This window comes from Tamandua tetradactyla, chromosome X (assembly GCF_023851605.1).
Source record: "Tamandua tetradactyla isolate mTamTet1 chromosome X, mTamTet1.pri, whole genome shotgun sequence".
NCBI lineage: Eukaryota > Metazoa > Chordata > Mammalia > Pilosa > Myrmecophagidae > Tamandua > Tamandua tetradactyla.
Window position 1 is genome coordinate 47,540,773 of NC_135353.1, and position 20,580 is coordinate 47,561,352.

General features: G+C 43.3%; 1 protein-coding gene and 1 pseudogene across 1 annotated transcript in view; both read right to left on the reverse strand.

Moving 5' to 3' along the window:
• The window catches only part of SLC25A43 (solute carrier family 25 member 43), a 60,758-nt gene that overhangs the window by 10,839 nt on the left and 29,339 nt on the right, over nucleotides 1-20,580 (reverse strand). The gene's annotated exons all lie outside the window — the stretch shown is intronic.
• Nucleotides 8,572-12,093, reverse strand: LOC143670917 (junctophilin-4 pseudogene; annotated as a pseudogene).

The window sequence follows — 20,580 nt, forward strand, 5'->3', positions numbered from 1 at the left end:
GGGAGGGTAGTCTGAATTATTAAATTTTTGAAAGACATTCCCTTTTATTATATATAACTGAAGCTAGGTTAACGTAGGGCCACCTAGTAGAAAAACTCTTCAGGCCCTGCTTTTGTGCACAGCTGAGTGGTCTGTGGACGACTGAGCAGAGCAAAAATGTTGCGTGACATGGACTATAGCATCACCCAGACCTGAATCTGAATCTTTGTCTCTTCTGCTCACTAGCTGTGTGACTTTAAGCAAGTTCGTTAACTTCCCTGGGAGGAGGCTCAAAAATGGGGATGATCAAATCTCTCAGAGTTGCTGTGATCATGAAACGAGGCAGTGAAGAGTGCCAGGACCCTAAGAAGTCCTCAATAAGGTTTGCCACTATTCTTCGTAAATAGTTATTTCAATAAGGTTTAAAAGCAGCTTCTTTTGGTAGAGTTTTACTATCCCCACAATCAGGCTATTTATATTATGAATTTGCTTACTCAGCTCTGAATGGTTATAATGTTAGGTTTGTGGTCTGCACACTAAGGAGGTTTCATAGTTCTTTATTTGATATGAATGATTGTTTTATCTTTCTGCCTTAATCCATCTTGAAGTATCAACACTCTCTACTTTCAAAATACAGGGTTCTCTATCAAAGTGAAAGGTCAAATTTCTGGCTTACACTTTCACTTTCAGGTACAGTAACAACCAAGCACAGACCAGGTTACAAGAAACAGAACAGGAAGTAGACAAACTGAGTCTCCCAGTCTAGGAGTTAGAGGAGCCAAAATGGTCAGGGGTCCTTGGTCAATGTCTTATTTTGAAGTGTTTCCCCTATAGCGATTCAGACTTGACCTCCTTTCCTTTTCACAATCATCAGCAAAGAACTATTGCCAAAGAGAAATTAAGCTTCCTAACCCCCACCCCCCCTTAAAAAAAAAAATACCTGCCTAATCACAAGATTTCCAGTTCCTCTTGCTACTCTAAGATTGAAATATTGAAAAGCAACTTAAGTGTTCTCCTTGCCTTCTCCCTCTATAGTCCATTCTCTATGGAGTGGCCCAGAGTGATTTTTTTAAAAAAAAGTAAATCAGATCTTTTCACTCCCTTGGTAAAATACTTTTGTGGCTCTGCATCACACTTACAATAAAATCCAAATTTCTTACTGTGGCCTACAAGCGGTAATGTGATGATAAAATGTTAACTTGCTGATTTCTGTGGTGTAAACACTCCTACTATGGCTGATTTCAAGCTACACCCAGTGGGGTCAGGCAGCCCGTAAATTTCCTGAAATTTAACAATCAGTTCAACTGGGCCAGTACGAGCTGGCTGCAGCCTACTACCTCCAAGACCTTACATGATCTGCCTTTGCCCACCTTTCGAACTTCCTCATGTGCCACTTTCTTGCTCACATGCTTCAACCAAATTGGCCTTCTTTCTGTTCTCTCTGCCTGGTGATTTCCAAATTTGTATCTCTAGCACCTGTGGCTCCCCTGAGCCACAGGATCATGTAACTTGACATCTCTACTTTGAAGGCTATTAAACAACTCGAGCTTTCTATGTCCTAAACAGAACTCTTGATTCTACTCCACCCCAACCCTGACCGATTTTCCTCATGTCTGTAGGTGGGACTGCCAATACCCTAATTGCCCAGACCAAAACCCAGCCTTGCCCTTAAGTTCTTCCCCTCCCCTTCTATCTAACTCATCACCAGGAAGACCTAGACACTTTACTTCCCAAACATCTCCCAATTTGTCTACTTTTCTCTCTTTGCACTACCATCATCCTGGTCCAAACCACCACCTCCTCCAGCACTATAAGTACCTCTAGCTGGTCTACGTGCCCTTATTCCCCAAAGAGCAGTCAGAGTGATCTGAACAGGTCATACTCCCCTGACTTCAACTCTTCAGTGAGATTCCTTTGCCCTCAGGGTAAAGTCCAGATTCTTTAATCTGGTTTACCAGATCTTCCATGACCTGACCTTTGCTTACCTACTGGACTGATCTCTTGCTGTTCCCTGTATTGTAATCTATGCTTCACATCCTTTGTGGTTCCACTGCCAATACTGAGTGTCATTTCTCACTTGAGTGAGGATAACAGTTTCCTTGTGAATTTCTTCTAGTCCTGTCTCTGCCCTCTCCATCCATTCTCTGCTTTGCAGCAAGGCACCATTGCAAACTCATCCAATGCTGGCATTTCATTGCTTGGAGACCTTCAGCAACTCCCAGTTTTTTAACCCAGTATCATTTTCTACTACCACCCACATGCCCTACACCCTGTCACACTTGTAATCTCCTGAAAACTACGTGTGCTTTTTCTGATGGGCAAAATTCTAGTTATCCAAGGCCAGGTCAGATGCTATCTTGTCTTGCAACTCTTCCTGATTCTACAAACTGGAACTGCTTGTTCCCTTCCTTTTTTAAATGTGAGCTTTCTCTTTTAAGAAACTTTTTATGGTGGAACATTTCAAATAGATACAAAAGTAGAGACAGTAAAATGAGCACAAAGTGCTCTACTAGTTTCATCACTAGCCCCACCAGACATGATTTCAATTCATCTGTAAATATTAAATTAGGTTTCTCTAAAATATAATGGCTTTATTATATATATATATATATATGAATACCAATATCACACCTAAAAATCTCTAATTCCTTAATATCATCAATCACCTTGTCTTATCATTTCTTTAATTGCTTCTCTTTGAATTGGGATTCTCTCCCTATCTTAGGCAGTCTCCCTTAGTGATTTGTTTAGATTTCTAATGTAACAGTCTATCTCATATGAATTATCTGGGTACAAGTCTATGCTTCCTCCACCAGCCAACAAGCTTAAGGGCAGCAGGCACTAGGCCTTCCTCATGGTCCTGGCTCTTCAGGATTTAACACCGTTCACTGAACATAGCAGGCACACATTAAATGTCAAACCAAATTCCCCTCAATATCAGTGATCAATATTAGTGTCAAATACAATTCTTACCTGTGACTGGTCATCCTATACTTCTCCTTCCTGGCATGTAACACAGTTTGTAATGATTTAGTGGGCAATTATTTCTTTAATATGTATACTTACACCCCACTTCTCAGACTGGAAATGCTATGAGGGCAGCAACTATGTCTACCTTGTTTCTGGTTTTGCCCTCAAAACCCACCAACATGCCCAGCACAGCATAGGCACTCAATACATATGGAAAGAAAGGAGGAAAAACCTATAGTAGATGAAAATGAAGAACCTATATATATATATATATTTACAATCACATGGTCACATTGTAAAAGCTATGTAGTTATACAATTGTCTTCAGGAATCTAGGCTACTGGAACACAGCTCAACAGTTTCAGGTATTTCCTTCCAGCTACTCCAATACACCATAAACTGAAAAGGGGTATCTATATTATGCATACAAATAACCTCCAGGATAACTTCTCGACTCTGTTTGAAATCTCTCAGCCACTGACACTTGATCTTGTCTCATTTCTCTCTTCCCCCTTTTGGTCAAGAAGTCTTTTTCCATCCCATGAGGCCAGGTTCTGGCTCATCCTGGGATTTCTGTTCCATGTTTCCAGGGAGAGTTATTCCTTGGGAGTCATGTCCCACATAAGGGGGAGGGCAGTGAGTTCACCTACTGAGTTGGCTTAGAGAGAGAAGCCACATCTGAGCAACAAAAGAGGTTCTCTGGGGCTGACTCTTAGGCATAATTATCAGTAGGCTTAGCTTTTTATTTTTTTAATTTACTTATTAATTAAAAAAATTTAAGAACAAAAACATTAACATATAATTCTGTTCTACATATATATTCAGTAATTCTCAATATCATCACCTAGTTGCATATTCATCATTTCTTAGAACATTTGCATCAATTCAGAAAAAGAAACAAAAAGACAACAGAAAAAAAAAGATTATACATACCATACCCCTTACCCCTCACTTTCATTTATCACTAGCATTTCAAACTAAATTTATTTTAACATTTGTTCCCCCTATTATTTATTTTTATTCCATAAGTACTACTAGTTTCTTGACAAGGTAGATAAAAGGAGCATCAGACACAAGGTTTTCACAATCACACAGTCACACTGTGATGGCTATATCATTATTCAATCATCCTCGAGAAACATGACTACTGGAACACAGCTCTACATTTTCAGGCAGTTCCCTCCAGAGTAGGCTTAGATTTTTCATTAAAGGAATAAGTTTCATAGGGGCAAACTCCAAGATTGAGGGCTCAGCCTATTGAATTGGTTGTCCCCATTGCTTGTGAGAATATCAGAAATTGCCCAGATGAGGAAGTTTAATATTTCCAGCTTTTTACCCAGACCCCTCAGGGGATTTTGCAAGTAATTTTTTATTCTTTGTCCAAATTACTCTGGGATATATCAGCATCACACTAACCTGTACAAACCAACAAGATCTCACTCCCTATTCAAGATTCCATGCAATTATGTGTTCGAGTAAAATTGACCATACACGTTAAAGTAGGTAATATGCTACCCAAAATATAAATTTTGCACCAAATAAACATCTCTTCCTTTGGTCTCACACAGAAGTTGCAGTTTATTTTATTTTTTACCTTGGCATGTTTTTATTTAAAGATGTTTCCATTCCAGTGTACTTTTCAGTGTTTCAATATATTCTCTATATAACAAACATAGAACTCTATAATTCATATTTTAGTATAACTTTCCACTACAGACGTTGAAGTTTTAAAATACAGACGATATCATCCTTTATTCTGTATTCTGAGTTACCTTACTTCTCTTCAGATCAGCTTCATTCATATCTCTAGTCAAAGTATGATCACTTTTTCAACTTTTTAACAGTTGCTGTATGGGGTACTGCTGACTTTCACAGCTTCACTGCTCAAACTCTGAGTCTCAGGTGTCATGCAAATACTCAAAGTTCCAGAGAATGACTAGGCTATATGCAAATGGCTCAGCTTCTCAGATTTTAGAAATAACAGTTACAACTCTGGAATAGATGTGACTGCTATAAGAGCTTACAATCTAGGAAACCTTTACAATAGGCCCCAACCTGATAACTTATGCTTGTCAACTTCAGTTCTCTGAGTTTGTATATTATAGTTAGTCCATATGAGTGAGGCATAATAATATTTGTCTTTTTGTTTCTGACATTTCATTCAACATACTGCCCTTAAGGTTTACCTAGTTGCATACCTCAAAACTTCACTCCTTTTTGTAGGAGCTCAGTAGTCCGTTGTATGCATATACCACAGTACCCCTTCAATTTCTCAGTTGATGGTATCCTTAGGCCACCCCATCCATTGCAAATCTCAAACAATACTGCCATAAACACCAGCATGCAAATGTCCATTTGCATCCCCACGCTCAGTTCCTCCAGGTATATACTGAGCAACAGGGTTTCAGGATCATATGGCAAGCCCACCCCTAGCCTCCTATGGAACCATCACATTGCCTACAGGGGGCTGTACCTCTCATTTTCCTACCAACTATGAATAGATTCATCTCTTTCTCCACATTTTCTCTAGCACATTTCTCCCTGTTCATTTTTAAACAGTTTTATTTACATATCATACAATTCACCCTAAGTAAAAAATCAGTAGTTCCTGGTGCCATCACCACCACCATCTATATGAGGACATTTCCTTTTCTTCCACAAAGAATCCCATACCCCTATTCTGTATCCACTTATTGACATTTAGTTTTGGCATAATGCCTTTGTTATGTTCAATGGAATCACATGACAAGGTTACTGCTGACTATAGAACCTAGCTTGCATTGATTGTACTTTTTCCTGTACACCATCCCATTTTCAACATCTGGCAATGTTGACATTCATTTGTTCTCGCTCTGCAAAAACATTCTTATATTTGTACATTTAATCACCACCACTGGCCACTCTAGGCATTCCTAAATTATACTGTCTCATTCTTTATCCTCTGTCCTACCTTCTGATTTCATTCATGCCCCTACCCCATCTCCCTCAACCATATTCACATTCAGCTTCATCCAGTGTACTTATATTTTTGTGCTATAATCAGGTAGTATTGTGCTGTCCATTTCTGAATCTTTACAATCATTCCTGTGGCACAATCTGTATTCATTCAGCACCAAATGCCCAATCTCTACCCTCTTTCTATCTCCTGATAACCTGTGTTCTTAACTTCAACTCTCAAAGTTCACTCATTAACGTTAGTTCATATTAGTGAGACCATACAGTATTTGTCCTTTTGTTTCTGGCTAATTTCACTTAGCGTATTGTCCTCAAGGTTCATCCATGTTGTTACATGCTTCATGACTTAATTCTGTCTTAGAGCTGCATAATATTCCATTGTATGTATATACCACATCTTATTTAGCCATTTGTCCATTGGGCTGTTTCCATATCTTGGCAATCGTGAATTGTGCTGGTCTGAATCTATTATGTACCCCAGAAAAGCCATGTTTTAATCATAATCCCATCTTGTGGGGGCAGCCATTTCTTTTAATCCTGATTCAATTTTATAGGGTAGAAACTTTAGAAACTTTTGATTAGATTATCTCCACGGAGATATGAAGTGCCCAATTGTGGGTGAGATTAGATGGAGATGTGACGCCACCCATTCCAGGAGGATCTTGATTAGTTTACTCGGATCTTTTAAAAGAGGAAACATTTTGGAGAGAGTCAGAAATGACAGAGCTGACAGAAGCTTCAGCGCAGAGCTGACACGATACCAATACTTGGAGAACAGAGACACGGATGTTTGGAGATGCTTGGGGCCCAGCAGACATTGCCATGAGACATCAAGCAAACCAGAACCTGGAGAGAGCCAAGGGAAGCCAAGAGATGAAGGCCAGTCCCAGAGAAGGAAAGTGAGGAACCCCCACAGAAACAGAAGCTGAAAGCAGCAGAGCCCAGGAGCAAGGGACCAGCAGATGCCAGCCACATGACTACCCAGCTGACAGAGGTGTTCCAGATCCATTGGCCATTCTTGTGTGAAGGTAACCTCTTGCTGGTGCCTTAATTTGGATGCTTTCAGTTCCTGAGAACGGTAAACTTGTAACTTATTAAATTCCGTCTATAAAAGTCATTCCATTTCTGGTATATCACATTCCGGCAGCTTAAAAACTAGTACGTGAATAAATGCCGCTATAAACATCAGTGTGCAAATGTCTGTTTGTGTCCTTGCCTTCAGCTCCTCTGAATAAAATCCAATATTTTAAAGCACTTTTCTTTGAACTTTATTGTTACTATTTTTGTCGTTAAATGTCTTTGTATTTTTTTTTCCTGCAAGACTTGGTGTTGGTAGCACTGTTGTAGTTTAACTTCAATTCCAAATTCCATAAAATAGAAATCAGAAGTAAAGGTTGAGAGGGAAGGAAGAAAGAAGGCAGGCCAAGGAGTAAACAGAGTTTGACTAGAAAAAAAGAAGAGGGGGGGTGTGGTGGGCTTCCCCAGGCAAGGCCATCCTTGAGGGTGGGGGTTGGCAGGCATTTTGGTTCTGCCTCATGCAGGATGGGGGCGGGGGGGGGGAGTTCCTCAGGGATCCCTACAGTCCCCTCTTCCTAGGCCTTCCTGCCCCCCAGGGGAAAAGCTATTACTAGGGATCAGTCACAGCCTCAAACAGGACTCTCCAGTCACATCACACCCTGTGTTTGATGTCCCTCTCTGTCCTGCCTGGAAAGTTTGAGGGGTTTCATCTCTACCCGCACTCGAAATGATCTCATCTGTAAATATTAAATTAGGTTTCTCTGAAATATGATGGCTTTAAAATATATATATATATGAATACCATTTCCCCATTTCATAACACTCTGATATGATGGGGGAAGGACTATAACCCATTTGGAGACTATAAAACTTGTCACAGCTTCTGCTGCCCTGTGAGCTCCACATTATTTTGACTGGTTCTACCCCGCCCCCCCACCCCAAGAACTGCCTCCATCCCCGCCGGATTTGGGCAGCCCTTGCTCAAGTGCTCTAACCTTCTGTAGTAGAAATGCCTTCTCTAGGCTCCTTAGGAATTTAATCAGAGGCCATAAGTGAGTCCAGACCAACCAAATAAAGTTTTAGGGGGATAGAAGGGTGGGAAAGGTCAGTGGCAAAATTTGGGAGGGGAAAGACTACATTGCAATGGATATTTTTTGTGCCTTTGCACATTGCTCTTGGCATGCCACCATAGGGATTTTGAGGAAAGAAAGAGGAAGATGCTCGGGAGTTGCTTTAGTGTGTAAGCTGCTGGAATGCAATAAACCAGAAATGGAATAGCTTTTAAAAAGGGAATTTAGCAAGTTACAATTTTACAGTTCTAAGCCTATAAAAATGTCTAAACTAAGGCATCCAAGAAAAGATACCTTCACACAAGAAAGGCTGATGGAACACCTCTGTCAGCTGGGTAGTCACTTGACTGGCATCTGCTGGTCGCTTGCTCCTGGGCTCCTTTGCTTTCAGCCTCTGTTCCTGTGGGAGTTCCTCACTTTGCTTTTCTGGGGCTGGCTTTCATCTCTTGGCTTCCCTTGGCTCTCTCCAGGTTCTGGATTGCTGAACATCTCACGGCAATGTCTCCTGGGTTCCAAGCATCTCCAAACATCCATGCCTCTGTTCTCTAAGTGTCAGCATCTATGTCAGCTCTGCTCTGAAGTTTCTGTTGGCTTTGTTGTTTCTGAGGTTTCTCCAAAATGTTTCCTGTTTTAAACATTAAAACAGGAAACTGTAAACTAATCAAGACCCACCCTGAATGGATGGAGTCACACCACCATCTCATCAAATGCCACACCCACAATTGGGTGCGCCACATCTGTGTGGAGATAATTTAATCAAAAGTTATTGAATCAGGATTAAAACATGGCTTTACTGGGGTACATAATATTTTCAAACTGGCACAGGAGTCATTCTACTTTTCATTTCCTGTATCTCCTTCAGGGAAGGATCCAGTTAGGCAAAAACCTAGCTCAATGCTTGGAGGTGAGAAAAGGTCCTCCAAGGTAAAAGGTGGGGGCTGCACCTCCTCCAGGTTTTCACTAGGTCGCAGAGGGACACCAGGCCCCTGGGGTCAGAGAGTGACAGCACCTCTGCCAGTGTTTTGCCCAACATTTAGTCACCCCTTATGTACTTTCTTTTTCCTTTCAGTTCAGTTTCCAGGAAACTCCTCAGGACACCAGACTGCCACCCTCAGGGAAGTTAAGGTCTAAAGAAAAGTTGTTGAGGGCATGGGCGCAATGGCCTGACTTAGATTTGTGTATCTCACTGATGAGAGCAACTCAGAGAGAAAAACCCTTCATATGTAAACAATCTAGAGAAAGAGAAGGGGTTGGTGGGGAAGGGAGTGAAGAAAACAGAGACAGATCCAGAATAAATGAGATCATCTGAAAGAAGGGAGACAAAGAAAAAGAAAGAGATAAAAACAAAGGGGGGACAGAAAAGAAATGGAATGGAGGAGAGAAAGATAGAAAAAATGACCAGGAAGAGGAAAAGAGAAATAGGCAGGTCAATGGGGCTAAGAGGCAGCAAGTAAAGCCAGAACTAGACCAGGAAGTAGCCTTGGGTGAGGAGCTGGGAGAAGAGAAACACCAGGCTGAGGTCCAGGATGGCCAATGATCCCACTGCTAGAGGGCTGGCAACTCCAAGCTGGGCAGGCCTCTTGGTTGCCATGGCTCCTCCAGCTCTTCTGTCAGGTGCCCAGCATCAGAACTCGAGGATGTGCCTGTCAGGACTGAAGTGGCCATGGGCTCGGGCTCAGAGCCTCCTGGGGATCTCAGCTGGGGCAAGGGCCCTTCATCTTGCCCCTTCCTCCTCTCAAAGACTTCCTGAACTATCACTGCTGCCCCCAAGGAGTGGGGAACCATCTCTGGGCCCTGGCTCCTGCATGCTGGCCTCATCCTCAGCCTTGTGGCCAGCTAGTTCCTCTGCCTGCTCCCCCAGGCCAAGCTTTCGGGCTGGAGAAGGGACCCAGGTCCCCTCCAGGGGTTAATGGGTTCCGGCAGGCAGGGGTTTGCCAGGGCTGGGGGAAAGAGACAGGGCTGCTAGGCAGCCCTCTGAGGGGGATCAGTCCATTCTCATACACCCCAGGGCTGTCCTTATCCAAGGGCTCTGTGTTGGTTCCTACTGAGTTCTGCCTGGGTCTGTGGTCTGGGGCCTCTAACATGGGTTGCTATCAATCTGGCCATTCAAGCTACCTCCACAGCCTTCTTTGCGACACTGCTGGCTGCCACTGCCTTGAGGTGGCTAGTGCTCATGGCTAGATGGGCGCCACTGACAGCACTGTCCACCTTCCCCTTGACTTTGCCCCACCTAAGGACCAGAGGCAGGAGGCTGAGAATGCACCCCTGTGTACCAGCCGGTTGCGCTTGCACTTGCCCTCCTCATGGGAGCCGTTGGGGTGGACCGTGTGCCTGTAGCCGTGCTGCCTGCGACCCAGCCACTTGCCCTGGAGCGCAGTAGCGCAGGACAATTGGAGCGCTGGCTCACACCATAGCCCCTGTGTGGATCTGCACGCCATTCACCCCTGTACACCTCAGCTGCAGAGCCCTTGATGAGGCGCACAGCGCTGGGGCCGGGGGCCAGGTGCTGCCCCCCTTGCTGTGCAGGGAGACCCGCTTGCTGCCCAGGGAGCTACGGCGCCCTCCTGCCAGGAGCCTGCTGAGCAGCAACAAGCAGCGAAATAATCGGCCAGCTGTCGGGGTGCGCTTTCAGGTGGACGCGCCGGTGACCCCGGTGTGTGTGTGGGGAGCCACTATGACGCACCCCTTAGCCGTAGGGCTACCCGGCCTGCCACTGGACCTGGTAGGTGCCTCCATGGGAGTAGATCTTACTGCCGCAGCCATCTTGGAAGTCATCCTTCCAGAGCCCGGCATAGGGCAAGCTTGGCACGCCCTCCCACATGCTGCTGCGCCCCTTCAGCCTGCCCAGCTACTCGCTGCGGTATGTCCAGCGGCTCTTGAGCTCTGCGTCCAGCTCATCGAGCTTGCCCTGCTGCCCGGGCTGTACTAGCTGTGTCCACCAGGCCCGGTGAAGAGCCTGAGTGACTTATAGCCCTGTGCCCAGCAGCTGCTATACTCATCCTGGGTGCCAGGCCCCGTGCACACTAAAACAAAAGTACTTGATTGTGCCTGTGATGAATGCAATAAACTCCTCAGAAGTATGCCACCAGGGGCAATATTTGAGGCTATTCATTCTTTCCATGAGTACTGAGATAAATAAACAATATTTATAAAAATGCTTTTTGATCAAAGCAATCCTACTTCTAGGAACCTATTCCACAGTTTTAGCTGCAGGTGTGTGAAATGATGGATGTACAAGGATAGTTGTGGCAGCATTGTTAGTAACAGCAGAAGACTAGAAATTACCTAAATGTACACCAACAGGGGACAGGTTAAAGAAATAGCACATCACACTACAGAACAGTCTGCCACAATTAAGAACTATGTGGTAACTCCGTCTAGAGTGATATGGAGTTGTCTCGAGGAGACATATTTAGGTGAATGAAAACAAGGTGCAGAATACTATTTGTGGTAGGCTGCAGTTTAAAAACAAAAGGAAACATTGCATGTTTACGTGTCTTTGCACAAACCATCTTTAGAAAGAAACTGGTAATGGCAGTATTGCCTCCTCTGGGGTCAAGAACTGGGTGGCTAAGGGACAACTTAATTTTCAATTTCTATGCTTTGCACCTTTTGGATTTTGTATTGTGGGCATGTATCACCCACTCAAAAGACAGAATATTTAATTATAAAAGAGCATTATGAAGAAGAGACAAAACAAAAGGAAAGGAATAGGGACAGAAAAGAAAAGAGTCTGCCAGCTGGAGCAAACAGGACTTCAGAAGTTGTTTTGGAAACAACTTTTTATCTTCAGGAGATGCAGCGGACACAACCTGAAGACCAAGCTGGTCAATTACATAACCATCTGAGGACATATATGTTGGAAGGCAGTTGTGGTAAGAGGTTTCAGTCTTTTGGCAAATCCCCAATAATCAAATTAAAAAACCCCAAACAATCACATTAGAGGAAAAGGACCTTTTTTATGTCCTGTGAACCACACGCCCCACGTTCCTTTTGGCACAGCCAGGACGCAAACCACTGTCTTTGTCTCAGCTGGGAAGCCCCCAGCCTCCATGGTGGGCATGTTCACACAACTGGGCTTGGAGGCAGCTGCCCCCGGCATGGCATACTTAAAAGATACCCTTAATGTCTGCCAGAGGAATGTCTCACGTTTCAATGGCAGCGCAGAGGAACAGCTAGCTGCTCAGAAAGCCTGCAATGATGATGGCGGGGCAGTCTGGGTAGGGGGTGGGGGGAAGCAAGCAAAGCAATGGCAGGTTAGTACTCTGCTTAGAAAGAGAGAAGAGAAACAGTTTCTGTGTGGAGCTTGGAGGCTGGCAAGGAGAAACCAAAGTACGGCTAGGCACGACTGGACAAAGCAATTGAGATGCAAGGGAGCAGCTCACCCAGAGACCAAGGCTTAGGCCATGTGAGTGGCACGTAAGGAAGCAGTGGCGTGGAAGAACCTGCGGTTACAGTTATTGTTTTGTATGGGGGCGAGACTGAGTGAGGAAGGATGAGAAGAAAAGTTCAGAAGACGACAGTTTTCAGAAGGCTAGGAATATATAGACACATAGGTTGCCCTCACAACTAACCGAACAAATATTTAACCCTCCAAGCATCCCTGCTCACAATTCTCTACAGAAATCGAGGAATCAGAGGTTTTGCGATGCCAGCTCATCTCTGTGTTTATAGCAATCACAGGAAACATGGAAACATACCCAGACTTATTTTTATATTCTAATCGGGCCATTCAGTGCCATTTAGGAATGCTGAAGAGTTGCTTCAAGAACAGGAAAAAGAGCACCCAGGCTTTATGGAGTATTTATTACGTGCCAGACTCTGTCTAGGCATTGACCTTATTTAATCTTCTCTACAGGGATGTGAAGTAGGCGCGCTTCTTCTCTTTGTGTTTTACAGATGAGGCTCACAAAGGTTAGGTAATTCCTCCAAGTTCTTGTGGGAGTTAAGGGGGCGGGGCTGAGCTCTGCAGCCCACACTCTTAACCACTCTGCTAGGCAGCTAGGCTGCTTGTCAAAACCTCAAGATGCACAGAGCTCTCAAAAATAAGTGACAGTTAAGTGTAAAAAAAAGGAGGTGAAAAGGAGTGTTGCGCACCAAAGCTGGGCTTGAGGCCAGGAGAGTTTCAGCAAATTCCAGGGGCTGCAAATGAGTGCTCAGAGCTGTGGGTCTTTCCTTGCTGAAGGCAAGCCTTTATGTGGATGTTTCTTTCTCTTTCTCCCACTTTTCGTTTTACCAGCCCTTTGGGGGAGCAGGACAGTTGGGAAGTCCAGGAGTAAGCTCCTATCTTAGCTGCTTTTACTGTTTAGCTGGAGCTCAAAGAAGCCTGCTTAGCACAGGGTGGCCACTGGAGACCTTTATCCCTTACAAGGAATAAGCCAGCTCAGGTCAGGAGAAAAGGGCAGAGTGATTTTCTATGCAGTAGAATTAGGAAGCCACCTCATTACTCCCTCCTTGCCCACTCTCCAGGGACAGTCTCGTTTCCATGATCAACAACTGCCACCTGTAAAGTACTTAGGGCAAGCTGCCTGCTGATACCTTTTGTAAAAACAAAGGGGAGAATTTTCCTTTCCCTTCACTTTAACCATGATGCTTAAACAAAGCCAACTTGCCTAGGGGATGCTCAGACATCTATCTGCATTCTAAAAGCATCCTTTTTTACTTGAACTCCAAGGAAATGATACTCACTTAGGCAGAAGTTGTCGGTCCCTGAAGGGGCCAGAGACCTAAAAGTAAGACAACAGCAAGGAGTTGAAAATATAACAAACCAAAGGTAGCATTCCCCTCCTCTTCCACTACCCTGAGAGCTCAGAACCAGCAGTGGTTGCAGTTCAGGACAGGTGCATTTGACTCTGCTAGGAAAACAGAGCTCCATTTCTGCTGCAGAAAACCTGAAACTCTGCTAGTGACTCCCAGTAGGTGTGATGGCAGCCGCTTACGCTCCCCTCCTGAGGCTTTGCTCCTGCTCCTGCTCCCCCAGGGGCTGAAAGAGCCAGGGGGGCTTTGGCCCTGATCCTTCTGGGCAGCCAGGTCACTTTGGGGCTGGCCAAAGGTCTGTGCTGCTGAATGATCCATGTCTGTGGCTCTCTGCTCATTAGGATTTGACAGGCTTAAGTCAGGAGCTGCTAACGTGGCCTTCTATGGCCTTTGGCTATCAGGCTGTCAGGGACTAAAGCCCAGCCCGGGACCAGTTCAGTTTTCCAAAGACTGTTTTTCTCTCACTTGAGATAACCACTCCCCATCCAAAGCCAGGCCATGGCCCATCTGTCTGAGTTTGCACACCACTGGTTGTCTGAAGGCCTCTTGTGCTAAGGCAGTGAGCTCCCAGTTCTCAGGTTTCTGTCCCCCCCCCCCCCCCCCCCCCCATCTTCTACTCCTATACCAGGAGCAAGGGAACTGGAAAAAAAGGTTTTTTTTTTTTTTAAAGGAAAGACAGAGAGAAGGAAGGAAGGAAGAAAGGGAAACATTTTCAAACATTTTCTTGTTTTATTGTATTCTGTTTCTCCGTTTTTGTTACATGGGCTGGGGCCGGGAATCGAACCGAGGTCCTCCGGCATAGCAGGCAAGCACTTTGCCCGCTGAGCCACCGCGGCCCGCCCGGAAAAAAAGGTTTTAACCTAGCATCTAGGAACAAGCCCCTGGACTCCTAGTGGAGAAAGCATGGGCAAGAAGAAGCGGAAACTTCGGTTCAAATCCCAGCTCCACCACTTTACTAGCTGTGACTGCTGGGCAAGTAATTTACCTCATTTCTTCATCTATAAAATGGGAATAATTATAGTACTTATTTCATGGGATTGATAAAAAGGATTAAATAGGATAATAAACTCCCTTGCACATATTAAATGACCAATAAAGGGTATTTATTATCATATGATTATAATTTCTCAATCCCAGCATAAGTTTTCCTTCCATTACCTCCCCTGACATATTTTGTCCCCATTTTACCTGTCAAAAGCCTTCCTACTTGGACATGATATCCATGGGTGGAGTTATACAGAGAAGGTAGGGTTTAACAAGAGAGTATGAGTGCTGAATCATTATACTGATATTTCTTTTAGTCTCCAGTATCTCTGAGCGGCTAGAAGTAAAAACCTAAAATTATGGAACTGTAACCCATACCAAACTCTGAAATCTGTTCTACAACTAATTGTTGCGATGTACTTGGAAATTTATTGTCTTTTTGTATATATGTTACATTTAACAATACAAAATAACATTAAAAAAAAGCCTCCCCACCTGGTAGCACCACATTGTGAATATAATCAACAGCACTGGATTATACATTTAAAAATGCTTAAAAGGGAGAAATTTTAGGGTGTATATATGTTACTAGAATAAACATTTTTTTAAAACCTTGGGACTGTACAACACAAACAGGGAACCTTAATGTAAACTATGGACTAAAACGTACAATTATAATAATACTATCTCTTCAGTTGTAACAAAGGCACCACACTAATGCAAGGTGTTAATAATGGGGGGAGGGTATTGGAAACCCTATATTTTCTACATTTTTCTGTAAACCTATAAATTCTCTAGTAAAAAAAAATACTAAAAAGCCCTCTCCACCAAAATAGAGCAGCTATTTACATATATTCATTCAGATCAAGGTCACATTTACTGAAATCAACAAATCAACAAATACAAATGCCATGATGCTATGTTGCACTCCCAGGCAAATCCACTGGAGGTTGGAATGAAGAGAGGGTATAAGTTAAAATGGTGTCAAGATTTTTTTATCCTGGCCTTTAATCATCCATGCCTAGCTTGAAATGTTAACACCTGTTCCAGCTGAGTTACACAGAACATGACTGCTAAGGTAGGAGACGGAGGCTGGTACATTATCAAAAGCAAAGAGGCTGGTATATTATCAAAGCAAAGAGTATAGGCAATTTCTGACAGGGTTTAAGCAGAAGTTCCCTTAGGGCAGCTGGCTGGGGCTGGGGCAGGCTTGGGTGCTTTTACCTTCATCAAAGGGAGTAGGTACAACGACACAGGCTCAGGGGTCACCCGGTGGCAGTTAATTCTGTTCTCACAGATGGTGAGATCCTGTAACCCATCCCTGAACTTCATTCATTTGTTAAGTATCAAGTGCCTGCTATGTAAAAGGTGCTGTGGGGATACATATGCAAATGTGTAAGAAATCCTTTCCTAAGGCAAAGAGCTTGCAATCTAGAGGAAATAGTGGATGCAAATGATTCCAATACAAAGAAGCACATCACAAGGGCCACAGGAGAGGTATGGGGGGTATTCAGAGGGGACCACTACTGCCTGGGGAGGGGAGAGACGACTTCAGGTGGTGGCCCTCACAGGGAGGAAACAGAAGAGTAGTGGTGTTGAGATGGGAAAAGGTGGGGCGGGTAGAGAAATGCCATGCAAAATAAACAGGCTGGATCAGAGGGTATCTTTTCAAAGGTGGTATTCGCCCCTCCCTAAAGCTCTGGGAACAAAATAACAATGCCCTTGGTGGGGTGGTGGGGGTGGTGGATGACAGTGAAAACACAACATCTGCAATCACTGACAGGGCTTCTCCTAGCCCAGAGACCCCTCTGAAGTGGCCTGGAGCACTCTCATTGTGAGTCCACAAAGGCAAAATCTGCCTTTATCTTTCAAAACAGGCTAGCTGTCTTAGAGGTGGGAGAGCCAACTCATTTGGCCAACAAAAGCAACAGATACGTGCTAAAGAGGGTAGGTCTGAAGAGACTGCCATCACCAAGGCAATCTCAGTTGAGCATTTAAGATGTCGGTAGATGTTCCGGGCACAGGTTAACTGCCTGAACAAAGGCCTAGTGAAGGGAACGTGAAATATACCTATTCTTTAGGGGCCTGGGGGATGGGGATTAAGTAGATCATTTTGATTTAACTGGAGGTGTAAATAGAGCAGAGATCAGAAAAAGGCATGGTTTGTTTGGGCCAGACAGCATTTAACAAATTCTATTTGCCAACACTGAAAAATCAAGAGATTTTACATAAAAATCTGGGTTTTCCCCGGAGGCTGGGCCTAAATTTTTACATGGCATCCATCATTGGAGAGGCGCTTGCCACAGCCTCCAACCGCTTACTCTATTCCTTTCAGCTATCCATATTTAGATGCTAATCAGTTTGTGAGCACAGTGCAATTAGCCCTCTAGAGTGCTTTCTAAAGCCACTAATGGATCAGAATGTATTCGAAAGCTTATTTTTTTATGGGATGTGTAGGTTATCTAGTTTCCCTACTTTCTCTTTTTTCAAGCTATTTCCAAGTTCCTGTAGGCATTTGATGGTGCTACTCCTGATACAGAGGACCCCTGTGAAACAAGGGTGGCAAAGTGGGTAAGGAACGCATGCCAGGCCAAAGAGTGCAGTTCTCTAGGGGCAATAAAGAAGGACACTGCACAAGAAGTTTTTAAGAAAATTACTCTGGCAGAAGTCTGTGGGCTGGGCTGAAGGCAACTGAAATGTATATTGACCTTTCAGATAGGCTACATGGGCTTAAATCCCAGCTCAGTTACCAGATGGTTGAACTTGTGCAGGTGACAGAACCTTCCAGTCATGTGGTTTTCTCATCTGTAAAATGGGATGGATAATAACAGTACCCACCTTGTTGTTGTAAGGATTAAACGAGATAACGAATATAAAGCACTTCACACACTGCCTGGTACATATTAGTGCACAATGCCTATGATCATTTTTAGAATTAATCCTGGAGACCAATTAGAATAATCCTGCAATAATTTAGGCATGAGCTGATAAGGTCCTAGACTAGTGCAGGTGCCATGATAAAAGGAAAGGCCTGTGTGTGTGTGTGTGTGTGTGTGTGTGTGTGTGTGTGTGTGGTGGTGGCGGGGGTGGGGAAACTAGGAAGGAAGAACCAACTGGGCTAGATATAGGGGAAAAGGAAGAATCAAAGACAACTTCTGGATTTCCTGCCTTGGTGTCTGTGGGGATGATAGTACTAAAGTAGAAACCTCTGGGAAGAAAGTTTTAGGAAAAGATTAAATAGTTTGACACATACTAAGTAAGAGGAGAAAGTAGAGAGAGATGATAGCCAAGTGGCAACGTCCACCTGGCAGTGGGACACATGGGACCAGGAAAGATATCAGGGCTGGAGACGTAGAGTTGAGCATGAGAAGCCACAAGAAGGGATGAGTTCTCTGAGAGGTAATGAATGAAGCAATTGTGTCCAGTTCTGCAGAGGCAGCCCAAGTCATTAAGCATCTGGTCAGAATGGGCATCCCTTTTTGAGTAGGCTGGGGCCTCTGTTCAATCACAGACTATATGTATTCTGCTCACTCAGCTGTGCCACTTGGACACCACCTTTGGTCCTTCACCTTACATGCTTTCAGTTCAAATGCTGACCTGGACAAATCCTCCTTACCTTGTGAGCCTTGATGGGATTAAAGTCCACTGGGGTACACCAACAAATTAGATAACTTAGATGAAATGGACAAATTTCTAGAAATGCACAAACTATCTACACTGACTCAAGAAGAAATAAATCTTGACAAACCTATAACTAGAAAAGAGATTAAATTAGTCATCAAAAACCTCCCAACAAAGAAAAGCCTAGAACTAGATGGCTTCACAGGTAAATTCTACCATAACATTAATCTACCAAAAATAATACCAACAAATTAACATAATCCTGCTCAAACTCTCGAAAACTGAAGAGGAGGGAATACTCCCTAATTCATTCTCTGAGGTCAACATCACCCTCATTCCAAAGGCACACAAAATAACCCAAGAAAACCATGGACCAATTATCTCTTATGAATATAGATGCAAAAATCCTCAACAAAATACTGAAGCAGGATAAAACAGGACAGGTGTAAGTCCCTGGTTTCCCATTCAGCTCTGAAAGAGTTAATGAACAAGTGCAAATCCCTTGTTCCTTATCTAGAATATATTAATCAGATAATCAAAAAGTATTGGCAAAGTCCCTTGAGGGATGGGAGAAAATATATGGAACTATTAAACTTTACCATCAGGGAATCCCCTGATACTGTGCCAAACATTAGGGACACACAAATCAATAGGTCAAGCCCTTGATCTGAGGCTTACTCTTGTGAAGCTTATGTATGTAGCAGAGAAGCTTAGCCTACCTATAGGTGTGCCTAAGAGTTACTTCTGGAGGACCTCTTTTGTTGCTCAGATGTGGCTTCATTTTCTCTAAGCCCAACTCTGCAAGTGAAATCATTGCCCTCCCCGCTACATGGGACAAGACATCCAGGGGTGAAAATCTCCTTGGCGATGTGGGAGATGACTCCCAGGGATGAATCCAGACCGGGCACTGTGGGATCAATAATTCCATCCTGACCAAAAGGGGGAAAAGAAGTGTAATTAATAAAGTATCAGTGGCAAAGAGAGTTCAAATAGAGTCAAAAGGCTACTCTGGAGGTTGCTCTTACACAAGCTTCAGTTAGTCCTTGCTGCCTATCATAACCTGCCAACCCCCAATCAGGACCATTCCAGCCAAACTTAAAGAACACCTCGGGCAATATAAAAGATTCCACAATGGTTCCATGCACTAGAGTAACTTTCCAGAAACCTACAACCTTCAGATGGGTCCCTGGTCCAGATAAGTCCTGAAACCTAGCCCAGTCTCTCCAGAACATCAGCTAGTTCCATCTCCCTATGCCATATTAGTGACAGACCCTTCCAATATAAAAAATTTAGAATTGCCATAGCCCAAACACCCCAAAGAGACGGATGGAAAGATCAAAGGTGATGATGGAGTTATACATTGAAGATAGGATTTAACAAATGAATATGAATGCTGAATCATTATGCTGATTTTTCTTTTAGTTTCCAGTATCTTAGAGCAGCTAGAGGTAAAAACCTAAAATTGTGGAATTGTAACCCATACCAAACTTTGAAATCTGTTCTACAACTAATTGTTGTGCCGTGCTTTGAAATTCATTGCTTTTTTGTATATATGTTATTTTTCACAAAAAAAGAAAAAAAAAGTCAGTTGTGATGATTTAAAAAAACACATTTATTCCTTTTAGCGTCCAATGCTCTGGAGCAGCTAGAAGGAAAAATCTGAGATGATGGGGGTGGGGTATGGTAGCCCATGACAAACTCTAGGATCTGTCCTGTAACTACTTGCCAAAGGGTGCTTTGAAAACTATTGCTTTTTTCTTTCTTTGCTTTGTATATATGTTGTATTATACAATAAAAAATGTTAAAATAAAAAAAAAACTATACCCCAAGATCAAGTGGGATTTATCCCAGATATGCAACAGTGGCTCAACATAAGAAAATCAATTAATATAATATACCATATTAACAGAATGAAGGGGAAAAATCACATAATCATCTCAATTGATGCAGAAAAGGCATCTGGTGAAATCCAACACCTCTTCGTCATAAAAACACTTAGAAAACTAGGAAGAGAAGGAAACTTCAACATTATAAAGGGTATATACAAAAACCCACAGCTAACATCGTACTTAATGGTGAAAGACTGAAAGCTTTCCTTCTACAATAAGGAAGAAGACAAAGACACCCATTTATCAATAAGGGTTTAATATCCAGAATATATAAAGAAATCCTTCAACTGAACACCAAAAAGATAAATGACCCAATTAAAAAATGGGAAAAAAATGTA